Source organism: Pieris rapae, chromosome 6 (genome assembly GCF_905147795.1).
Source record: "Pieris rapae chromosome 6, ilPieRapa1.1, whole genome shotgun sequence".
NCBI lineage: Eukaryota > Metazoa > Arthropoda > Insecta > Lepidoptera > Pieridae > Pieris > Pieris rapae.
Genome location: NC_059514.1, coordinates 11,016,543 through 11,028,506, shown reverse-complemented (window position 1 = coordinate 11,028,506; position 11,964 = coordinate 11,016,543).

Here is an 11,964-nt window from a genome sequence, read left to right as displayed (position 1 = left end):
CACCACATGTGACTCGGTAGCTTCTCCAAGAATCCCTACCCGGGAACACAATTTTACGATCGCACAGGTACGATTCTACTAGCCTCTGGAGATATAACGGTATCCCATGATGTACTAAGCCTCGCAGAACAGCCTCGTGAGGAATGGTGTTGAAGGCGTTGGCGATGTCAAGGGACACCGCCAGTACAACTCCACCCTGCTCCGTGGTCTCCTCGCTGATTTCTCGCACCTCTGCGATTGCGTCCACAGTAGACCGCGACCGCCGGAAGCCAAACTGAGCACTGTGCAGATCTGGTCCGATGGTTTCTAGATGTCTATTTATTCTTTTAGCCATGATCCGCTCCAAGATTTTGCCACCCTCATCCAACAATACGATTGGGCGGTAAGCAGAAGGGGATGTTTCGATTTTTCCGGGCTTCTTTAGCAGCACTAATTTCCCAGTCTTCCAGGCGGAGGGAAACTCTCCCTTCTGCATGATTTGCGTCAACAAACTGCAGAACCTCCACGCCAATTCTTCGTCCTTAAGGGCGAGAGCCCACACCTTGCCATGAATGCCATCAGGGCCTGGAGCTGTGTTTTTAGCGGCGACCTTTGCCAATGCTGCTTCTAATTCTTCAGGCGTCACGCGTATTGACTCTTCGCTTGGAATCGAGTACGGATGCGCTGGGGTAGGTGTACGCCCATTCCCACGTGGAAACAGGGTGGATACCACCGAGTCAAGAAGCGAAGGTTGCATGGTGGACGTCAGTGGCGGCGCCCGGGGTCGCAATTTGCTCATTACAAGTCGAAAGGGGCGACCCCAGGGATCTTGTTGCAACGTGTTAAGAAACTCATTCCAAGCATTTTCTTTGGACCTTGCTATTGCTACCCTTAGATCCTTTTTTGCAGCTTGATAGTCTACGTATAGCCGTTCCTCTTCATCTTGACTGCGACGTGCTAGCGGTCGGCGCCTGTACCGCGTAAACATCCTCCGCGATTTCACACAGATTGATCGAAGACCAGCTAGTTCGTCAGACCACCAGTAAACTTTATCCCTCGGCCTCAAAATTCGTACGCGTCTCATTGACGCCTCTGATAGGTCTGCTAACGCTTTTGCATGCCACCGAACTTCACTTTCTATATCAGCATTAGTGCGGCTGGAACACCAGGACTTAACTATTGTCGCCTCTTCGAACACGACTCTATCCAACGACCTCAGCGACCATTTAGGGCCGATTTCAGACGGAATGAGACTCTGCTCAGCCGATCTAGCAGACGACAATGGAGGGATACGGAATTTGATGTATCTATGGTCCGACAGTGTTTCTACCTTTGTCATAACCTCCCAATCTTCAACGCGACGAGCAAGACAGGAACTCGCAAAAGTGACATCAACGATAGAGCCTCCCGCTCTGCGTACGCACGTGTGCTCGGAGCCTTTATTTAATACTGTCAAATTGTACATTGCGGCCCATCGTAACAAGGCCTGTCCTCGTCCACGGTCATCCAGCGTCCCCCACGCAGTCGACTTTGCGTTGAAGTCACCGGCGACAATTACCTCGTGGGGTCGAGCCCAATCTACCAGTGAGCCTATCTCAACTAAAAACCGCTCGAACTCGGCGAGTGTCTTGTTGGGTGAAAAGTAGGCGCTTATTACTACCAGATTCTCCGAGACTCGGACGGCGACACACCCGCGACCCTTTAGGTGCGGTCCCGCAAGTGCCATCTGGTCCCCGTCGAGTATAACGGCTGCGAGGCCTTCCGTATCCACAATCCAATTTGAAGCGGTCCTCAGCTCTGAGATATATGGTTCTGACACCATTGCAACATTAATGGACCACTGTGCCATGCTTTGTGTCAGAAGATCCTGGGCATTGGCACAGTGGTTGAGGTTACATTGGAGGAACCGTACCGTGCTAGGCATTTACGATTTTATCTGTAAGCATTGCTGCCCCGTCCGGTGGGGCGGACCCGGTCGAAATCATGTTGTGCCGCGGCGTCTCTCTTCTAGCAACTTTGGCGCTAGGGGCCGGACATTTAGCGCTCCCTAGCCGATGGTCTGCCTTTCGGCCCGCTTCCGTGCAAAGGACGCACACGGGTTTGCCCTCGCAAGTCGCGGCCCGGTGGCCTGGTTGTGCGCAGCGGTAGCAGAGATTGCTACGATCAGCGCCAAACGTGCACCGGCTGGCTACGTGCCCACTTTGAAGGCACCGGTAGCACCTAATTTCCTTGCGTTCCAGTAAGGTTACCCTTGCTGCGACCCAGCCTATGAGTAGTCGTCCCTCGGTGATTTTCTTGGCCGCAAGAATTGGACACCGAACCCAGGCTCCAAACAATCCAGTTCTGTCTGGCCGAACCTCACTCACTATTACTTGTTCGCGGTTGCAGCCCCCAATCTCCGCTATCGCCTTTTTGATATCGTCCGACGTTACAGAGTCATCGAGGCCGGCCACTCGTACCTCGGCACACTTCTCCGGCCTCGACACGCTCACCCCGCTAGCATAGATTTCTTTCAGTTTACTAGCAAGGGCATCGGCCTTGTCTCCACTGCGTGATCCGGGTAGCTCTAGTATCACCGCTCCCGTCGCCGCCCGCTTAAATTTGACGGCTTCTATGCCCAAATCACTTAGTTTAATTTTTTCCTTTGCCTCCCGTAATACAGAGGCGTAGGTCTGTTCTTTTTCGGTGATTGTAAGCACAACGGCCGTGGATTTCGGGGCTCTCAGCTTTGCTCGTGGCCGTTGAGTAGTCGTAGCCGCGGGCTTTACGATGGCAGCGGTTGGGGTATTCTTGGCCAGTTTACGCTTACTTTGCACTGTTATCCACTCTTGCTCGCAGTTTGCCTCTGGGTTGCTCTGGGTTGGTGGGATCTGCGCACTTACTGCATCGGGTGCATTGTTAGCATCAGGTGCCCGCAGCTTCTTTCCTTTCCTAGATTTTCTCTTCTCCCCTATGGAGTGTTCTTCTATGCTCTTTGTCGTAGAGTCCTCAATTGGAATCGGATCCGCGGCTAATGGTGGCCGAATTTTCGGTTCCGCATTTAATCGAGGCTCCAGGTTTGCGAGTCTCGCGCTAAGACATTCGCCCATTTGCCTCATTAAACGACCTTCCAGCTCGGCTAAGAGTTGTGGTAGCTGCGAAGATGGTGAAGAAGTCCGTAATGGCTCTTTATGCACCGGTTTCCTTGAGCACTCTTGTATCAGGGTTCTCAACTCAGCCATTTCTTTTTGAAGTGCTTCCACCTGTCCACGAAGTCTCTCATTTTCGTTCCGGAGCGCCCTCGTTTCCTCGCTGACTGTACGGTCAGCTAGCTCTTCGGCGTCTCTACGGATCGAGGTTACCGCCTGTTTTAGCGCTGAGACAAAAGTGCCCTTCAGGTTACTCGAGTGTCGGGCGACTTTTTCCACTGCAGCGAGACTGGCCTCAATCCTCACCTTTGGATCAGCGTGACGTTCGGTTTGCGCTGTGCTTCCAGTTTTTGTTGGGGGACTGGGGGTCGCCTCTAGTAGTTCTGCTTCAACCCTCTTCTCCCGTTCTACTCGTTGGAGTTTACTTAATGCAGCCCGCGACTTTCTCGTCGAGTGAGGGGTTCCAGCGTCGCTAGAGCTGCATTCTTCCTTCCTTCTTTTCCGACGAAAAAATCGCGCCGGTCGCCCTTGTACATGTGGTGAGTTGATGGAGGTAAACGATACGTCAGCGCTGAGCATCTCACAGCTCGTCTCCAGGCTGGCCTCCATCACTTGTCGTCCGACATTTTTTCCTATGGCAGTAATGGCCTCAACTTCACGGTCTCCTGTGCTGTTATTTGGACTCAATATGGGTAGTGGAGTTCGCACCAGCATAACTCTACAATCTTTGAGTGGGACGGGCGTACTCCGGTTAGACATCTCGCCTCCGTCCCTTGTATTCTCCTTCACATCACCACATCCTACCACTCTTCTCTCCTCATCCTTCTCTTCCTCATGAGTTTTGCCCCCCCCCAGAGTACGGTGGGGCTGAGCCATGGCATCGCCATGGGTGGGATTTAACCCACCTGGGGTAGTTAAACGTGTATTCGAACTCATGCTTGCTTTTATTTGACCAGGGGCCGCTCCCCTGTGGCCCTCTTTAAGACCCATGTACCGCAGCCGAGTGCCCGAGCTGTAGCGAGTCCTCGCCGTCACTCCGGAGGGAACCGGGGACGCGTTTTTTTTTTTTTGTTTTTTGGCGCTAGGCATTGACCTGCCCGTCAACGACCTCAATTCCTCATAGAGGGGATTAGGTGTCCGACGCCACGCTCATCAGCGCCGAACGTTAGGGGATTTTTGTATCAAGGTTTCCTTCCTCTTGTTGCCCAATAAGGCCTCTCCTTCAATTGAACACAGAACAATCACAAGCTGAAGAGTATTCGAGCGTTCGCCGCTATACGCTGACTATATCGCCAAAAGGTATATCCAATAATTGCCGGTTCCGCTGGCTATCCATCGTTCCACTGCACTTTGGCCCAAGAAGACAACAACAACACCAGATTTAATATTGGTTCTCCCGAGATTATTGTTTGCACCCCGCAAGTTCGCGTGGCATGTAGCTACACCGCATCTAGCACGTTTCTTAGAAAAGAAAGAGTCGAGAGCAGATGAGGCCCAGAGTCAAGTACGCAGTAGCGCTATGAAGCAGACCCCCTCCCTGGCCGCCTCCGGCACACTCCAAAGAACACCAATCGGGAACGTCGAATAAGTAAAAGTCCCTCAGTTTCACCTTTGAGATCAAATGATCTCTCCAGCTTGCTAAGGGCTCACGGAAATCTTTTCCGCTGGGCGCTGATGCCCTCTCCAGAGACTAGCCTTCGAAGTGAAGGCCAGCCTATACCTCCTTATTTGCTTCCCCTTTACGACGGCATTGCTGCAATCGTTCCAGGTACTAAGCCCCCCCGGCACGACAAGCCTAGGAGCCGCGGGTAAATTCGTCCGCGGAGGGGGGGAACCTAACCTAACCTAACCTAACCTAACCTAACCTAACCTAACCTAACCTAACCTAACCTAACCTAACCTAACCTAACCTAACCTAACCTAACCTAACCTAACCTAACCTAACCTAACCTAACCTAACCTAACCTAACCTAACCTAACCTAACCTAACCTAACCTAACCTAACCTAACCTAACCTAACCTAACCTAACCTAACCTAACCTAACCTAACCTAACCTAACCTAACCTAACCTAACCTAACCTAACCTAACCTAACCTAACCAGTCGCAGTCGAACCGCCGCCCTGATCGGTCAGAAAGCGTGCCGCTCCGCCTTTGAAAAATCGTAAAAATAGGTTTTTCGGAGTGAATTAAACAGTGAAATACATCATCTGACGCGTCTCGCGACGGTGAATTTAGTGATATATAACACGTGTTTTAAAAATTTCAAAACAGTGCCAAAAAGTGTAAAAAACATTAAAAATAATAAAATTTCTACACAAAAGTGCGTGCGCCAAGAAATTTAAAGCGACGACCTACCGTTATTTTTACACGGTCAGAAAGAGGCTGTCAAGCCGCTTCTTTTGACACATCACTCAGATTTTTGCGATCAAAAAATCTAGAGAAATCTGGAAAAAAAGAAAATACCACGTGGCACGTGGTCACAGAAAGAAGCAAAATTTGAAGAAACAAAAACCACCATCAGAAGCGCCGTAAAAATCTGCATTAGGCGGAGGCTTTGATCTTCCACTTTCTCAAAGGGAAAATTTTTTATTGACGTATAACCATATCTGAAAAAGGTTATACACCTTTGAAGAAGAATAGCTCGAGAACAAGATCGAGGACCCCAGCCGTTCTGCACAACATCAGAAGCGCCGCGCGGAGATCTATTTAAAGGTACCAATCTCAGATTTTTCCCTCAAAAACTGAGGCCCCTGGAAAATTTTTTCTCCGGACCACGTGGCACGTGGTCGGAGATCCCGCCAATATTTTGCACCGCGGATAGGCTCATCGGATAGATCTCGACGAGCCTGTCATTTTGATATATTCGTATAAAAAATTTGATCAATGTTGGCGGCTCCAGAGGCCCGGGAATAAAAAGGGGGAAAAGTGCGGGATAACTCGGGAACGGTGCATTTTAGCGCGTTTTTAAGGTCAGAGCCAGTATACATAGTATACTGGGTTTTGACCGCCGGTTCGAACCCTACCGGAAACTATATTCACAAAATTTTTAAAATAATTTTCAAAATTTAATTAATAAAATATTTAATAAATTATAGTAGTATTAAATTTAGATAAAACGGTGCACGCTAGCTTAAAAATAATATCATTTTCGGCCTAACTAGGGTAAAAAAGGGTTATAGGGACGTGTCGCGTGCACTGTACCTTGGACCCCCCCCCTCGCCCTACTACCTCACCCCCTGGGGTTGAAAAATTTCAACCTCACGGAACATACACGTGTGACGGCTCTTTCGACTCCCCGCAAAAAGCAAAGTCGACTGAGTACGTTTACAGCGCACTCAAGCACACGTACACACAGTTATCACACACAAACACACTAAGACACAATTCACACATAAACACACAAGTGTGACGGCTCGTTCAACTCCTCGCGATTCGGGGAGAAGACTGTGGCTGTCCATTTCTACATTCGAGTTAACACACACACACACCGGCATACACACATACAAATACACGTTCAGGAACTCAAGTATAGCACCTTATTCGACTCCGCTGATTGCAGCGGATCCTCCGAGTAGGTGCACACGTGCTAAGGCACACCAACACACACACACACACACACACACATACAAATAAGGCAAGGTCAGGTGGTCCTTCGCGCGCCTTTATTAAAACAAGCGATACACCGCTCCCGAAGGTACCAGGACTGTGATATTAGGTTAAGTGACAGGGGTTCTCCTTTTGGAAACCCCTCTTAGATATAAGTTCTTTGACACGGCTACCACCCTTTTGGGGGTAGACCCTAGACTATATATATTTTTGTCTTAGTTACTTTATTGACACGGCTTTTACCCTATTGGGGAAGCCTTAGAATAAGTCTTACCAAGTAGAGTAGTACTGAATATAAATATTGTATACCGACACGGCTATTACCCTTTTGGGTGTAGACCCTAGATTATATTTATTTTATCTAAACTATTTTATTGACACGGCTTTCACCCTATTGGGGAAGCCTTAGACTAAGTTTTACAAAATAGTGTAATACTGAATAAATAATATTGTATTGTGACACGGCTACTACCCTTTTGGGAGTAGACCCTAGACTAAGTTATCTACTGAAAATTTTATATTTACTGATTAGTTATTTTCGTTTAATACGTTTCCATTTTAAAGACTGACAAACCATAGCCTACTAACGCGTGATTTTAAAAACAAAATGTTCGGTATTCGCACTCCGACAAAGGTCACCGCTCCTCAAACCCATACCATAGAGGAAAAAGAAGGACCGGCCTCCACACAGCCACCAACACCCGCCTTGACACCAGCGGTGAGAAAAAGCATTGGAGATCTGGAGGCGGCTATAGCTAGGAGCGCAGAAGCCCCGAAAAAACAAAAGTTATATAAAAACATGCTCACCGAAGCCGCAGCACTGCAGCAAAGCGCTCTTCTGCAGCTTGACGCCGCCCGCAACTTAAAGGGCGAAATCAAGGCAGCAGTCACCTCAGCAGTAAAGCGGCTATACGAGCTAATAAAAGAGGCCGATGCACAATTGAAGGAAGGAAGAGACAAGAAAAAGGAAAATGAAGGGAAATGTGAGGAAACTGTAGAAAAAGAAGGTGAAGCTAACACAACATACAAAATAGACACCACATCGCAAATCAAGAAAAGCGACATGTACAAACTAGAAGAACAAATTAACCGGCTGAAAAGAGAAAACGACAGGATGGAGGAGACCAGCAAACTATTAAGAAAGGAAGTAAAAGCCTTTAAAGCCACCAGTGAAGGACAAGGAAACATGATGGTGGTAGAAGAAGTAAGAAAAGAACTGAGGGAATACAGACGTGAGGAAGAGGAGAGAAGAATGACTTACGCAGAAGCGGCAACGCCCAAAGGTAGAAATAATATAATTAGCGAAGGCGAAACAATAAAAACGTCGTACAGACAAGGGCCTATGCACTCAATCATTATAAAATCGACAGGCCTTGAATCGAGCGGCGAACTGTTGGAGCGCATCAGGAATACCGTAGATGCAAAGAATACGGGACTTAACGTCGACAAAATAAGGAAAATTAAAGACCAAAGAATAGTCATAGGCTGTACCACTACGGAGCGACTCGGTAAAATAACAGACCGCTTAAACACTGACCCATCCTTCGTAGTGGAAACGGCGACCACCAAGGACCCACTGGTCGTCCTCAGAGATGTTATAAAATGCCATACTGACGAGGAAGTAGTGGCCGCAATCAAAATCCAAAACCAGAACCTACTTAAAGATTTGCAAGAGGAGATAAAAATAGCCGTAAAATACCGGAGGCGTGCCAGAAATCCGCACACTGAAAACATAGTACTGCAGGTCTCCCCGCAAGTGTGGAAAAAGCTCACAGAAGCGGGGAGAGTACACATAGACCTGCAGCGAGTATGGGTACAAGACCAGTCACCACTCATACAGTGCTCGAGGTGCCTGGGTTTCGGCCACGGACGGAAACACTGCAAAGAAGCCGACCCAACCTGCTCACATTGTGGGGGACTGCACTTGAAGACTGACTGCCCCGAACACACAGCAGGAGTACCAGCAAAGTGCGTGAACTGCCGAAAGGCAAAAAACAGCTCAGACGCGCACAATGCCTTCGATCTCGAGTGCCCAATGCGAAGGAGGTGGGACATGCTGGCACGCAGCTCGGTAGCATATTGCTAAAGGCACCAACAAGACACAATTCGGCTATCTAATGTGCCAGGCAAATCTCCAGCGTAAAGAACTAGCTCAAAACGAACTCTGGCTGGAGGCAAAAAACAGAGGTATCCTCGCAGCTCTCGTTCAAGAACCGTATATTGGATCCGAAGGGAGAGTCAAGGAACCGTCGGGCGTCAGGGTGTATCAGCATCAGCAGGTGGGAGCGACCGTGACGAAGGCTGCGATCTTCGTTTTTGACGAAAAGATCGAGGTGATCCAGTTTCTCGAACTGACAACGCCAAACGTGGTAGTAGTCATGCTGCGTACGGCGGCTTGGGAGATCACCTTGGTATCCTTCTATCTTGAGCCAGACCCCAAGGACGTCCAGCCTCATATAGACCGGATACAGAAAATATGCAGTAGGGCCAAAAAGAGAGTGTTACTGGCAGGCGACGCAAACGCAAAGAGTCCTTGGTGGTGCAGCCCTATAGTCGACCATAGAGGTGAGCTCATAGCAGAAACCCTCCACAGTATGAACTTTGAAATATTAAATAACAGCAACCTACCCACTTTTGACACTATAAGGGGGGGCAAGAGATTCAAAAGCTACGTGGACATTACCGCATGCACCACGGATTTATTGACGGTTATAGACGAATGGACTGTGGAGGAGGGAATGGTGAGCTCCGATCATAACGGTATAACGTTTAAGATGAGGCTTGAGAGATCAGAAGGAAGGAAAACAGAACGAACCACCAGAAAATACAACACCAGGAAGGCAGACTGGTCACTCTTTGGAAGACGATTAAATGAGCTCTTGGAAGAAGCCCAAGTAAATATAGAAACAATTAACAAAGTAAGAAATAAGAAACAGCTAGAGGAAATGGTAGACAAATACACGGAAGCGACGATAGCAGCCACAAAAGAGGCCGTCCCAGAGGTAAAAAAGAGACAAACAAACATCTTGCCTTGGTGGAATGAGGAGTTGGATAGAAGAAGGAAAATGGTAAAAACAAAGAAAAGGCGCATCAGATGCGCGGCACAAGTTCGCAGGGAAAGAGTAGTGCAAGAATATTTAAAAGAAAAAGAAGAATATGAAAAAATCGTCATGGAAGCGAGAACAGAGAGCTGGCGAAACTTTTGTACTAGGCAGGAAAGAGAAGGAATGTGGCAAGGGATCTATAGAGTAGTAAACCGCACAACAAAAAGAGCAGAGGATATTCCCCTTGTCGTAAATGGCAAACACTACGACCCCAAAGAATCCGCGATGCTTCTTGCGGAGACGTTTTACCCCCCGGATGAACCAAGAGAGGATACAAAAGAACAGAGGCTAGTACGAGCAGATGCAGAGCGGGTGAATGATGGTTCAAGAAATAATGATATTTACGACCCACCATTTACAAGTTTTGAGATAGAAAGAGCCGTAAACAGCTTCAACCCTAAAAAGGCGCCGGGCGGGGACGGTCTCACAGCCGACATCTGCGAGAAAGCCATCAAGAGCCAGACTGAAGTGTACCGAGCAATCATAAATAAAGCCCTAGAAACCGGGTCGTTCCCAAAACAATGGAAGGAGGCGACGGTGGTGATTCTGAGAAAACCAGGAAGACCAAGCTACACGGAACCGAAATCGTATAGACCCATCGGCCTCCTCCCCGTGATGGGGAAGATCTTTGAAAAGATGTTGGTTGAAAGATTGAAGTGGTACCTCGTGCCAAAGCTCTCTAGAAGGCAGTTTGGGTTCATGCCGCAACGGAGCACCGAGGACGCCCTCTATACTCTAATGCACCGAGTACGTAAGAACCTAAAAGAAAAATTAATAACGCTGATCATCTCATTAGATATAGAGGGTGCCTTCGACAACGCTTGGTGGCCAAAAATACGTATGCGCCTAGCCGAAGAAGGATGTCCTGTCAACCTCAGAAGGGTCTATGACGACTATCTCCAGTGTCGTAAGGTAAGACTACGCTACGCTGGAGAAGAAGTCGAAAAAATCACCACAAAGGGTTGCGTGCAGGGCTCTATAAGCGGCCCTTTGCTCTGGAATGTTATATTGGACCCGATACTGGAGCAAATGTCTGACAATAATTTATATTGCCAGGCATTTGCTGACGATGTGTTGGTAATAGTAGAAGGCGATAGTGGAGAGGAAGTCCAGAGGAAGGGCAACAAAGCGCTTGAACTGGCCCAAAAATGGGGAGAAAATAACAAATTAATATTCGGACCAAAAAAGACTCAAGCGATGATCGTAACAAATAAGGTCAAGTACGACGCACCGAGACTCACAATGCGCGGGACGGAAATCCCACTGGCGAGTAAAATAAAGATACTTGGCCTGACAGTGGACAGTAAACTCACCTTTAACAACCACGTGTCAAACATATGCATCAAGGCAGCCAACCTATATAAACAGTTGGCAAAGGCGGCCAAACAAACGTGGGGGCTACACCCGGATATAGTCTCCACAATCTACACAGCCGTGGTGGAGCCCACCGTTACCTACGCAGCAGCAGCATGGGCCGGGGCAGCAGAGAAAATATGCGTCAGGAAAAAGCTTAACATGATCCAAAGAGGCTTCACCCAAAAAATCGTTAGGGCAAACAGGACCGTGTCCTTGAACGCGGCCCTAGCTCTTTCCGGGGCTCTCCCACTGGACCTTCGAATAAAGGAAGTAGCCACCCTCTACATGGCGAAAAAGGGCCACTGGGAGGGCCTCAAGGACGATATAGAGGTCGAGAACAAGGCAGAATACTGCCAAATGGATCACCCCGCAGAAGAGCCGCAGTTGCACTACGGATTGATCACAAATGATGAGGAGTTAAAGACTAGCTCGGAGGGACTAATACAAGTCTACACGGACGGCAGCAAGAATGACAAAGATGTCGGTGCCGCTTTTTCCTGTTGGAAAAACGGCACCGAAATTAAATCGGGTAAATTCAAGCTGTCGCCCTACTGTACGGTCTTTCAGGCGGAGGCACTCGCTCTGACGGCAGCTGTACGCATTATAAACACTGCGAACGTGAGGACCAGCGCTATATACTCCGACTCGAGATCGGTGTTACAGGCGGTTGTTGGTGGCAATTCATGGCACCCACTTATAGTAAAAATAAGAAGCCAACTTAAAACCGCGAAGAAGAATAACAGAGAAGTAAGGCTGTTCTGGATAAAGGCCCATTGTGGCCTGGCCGGT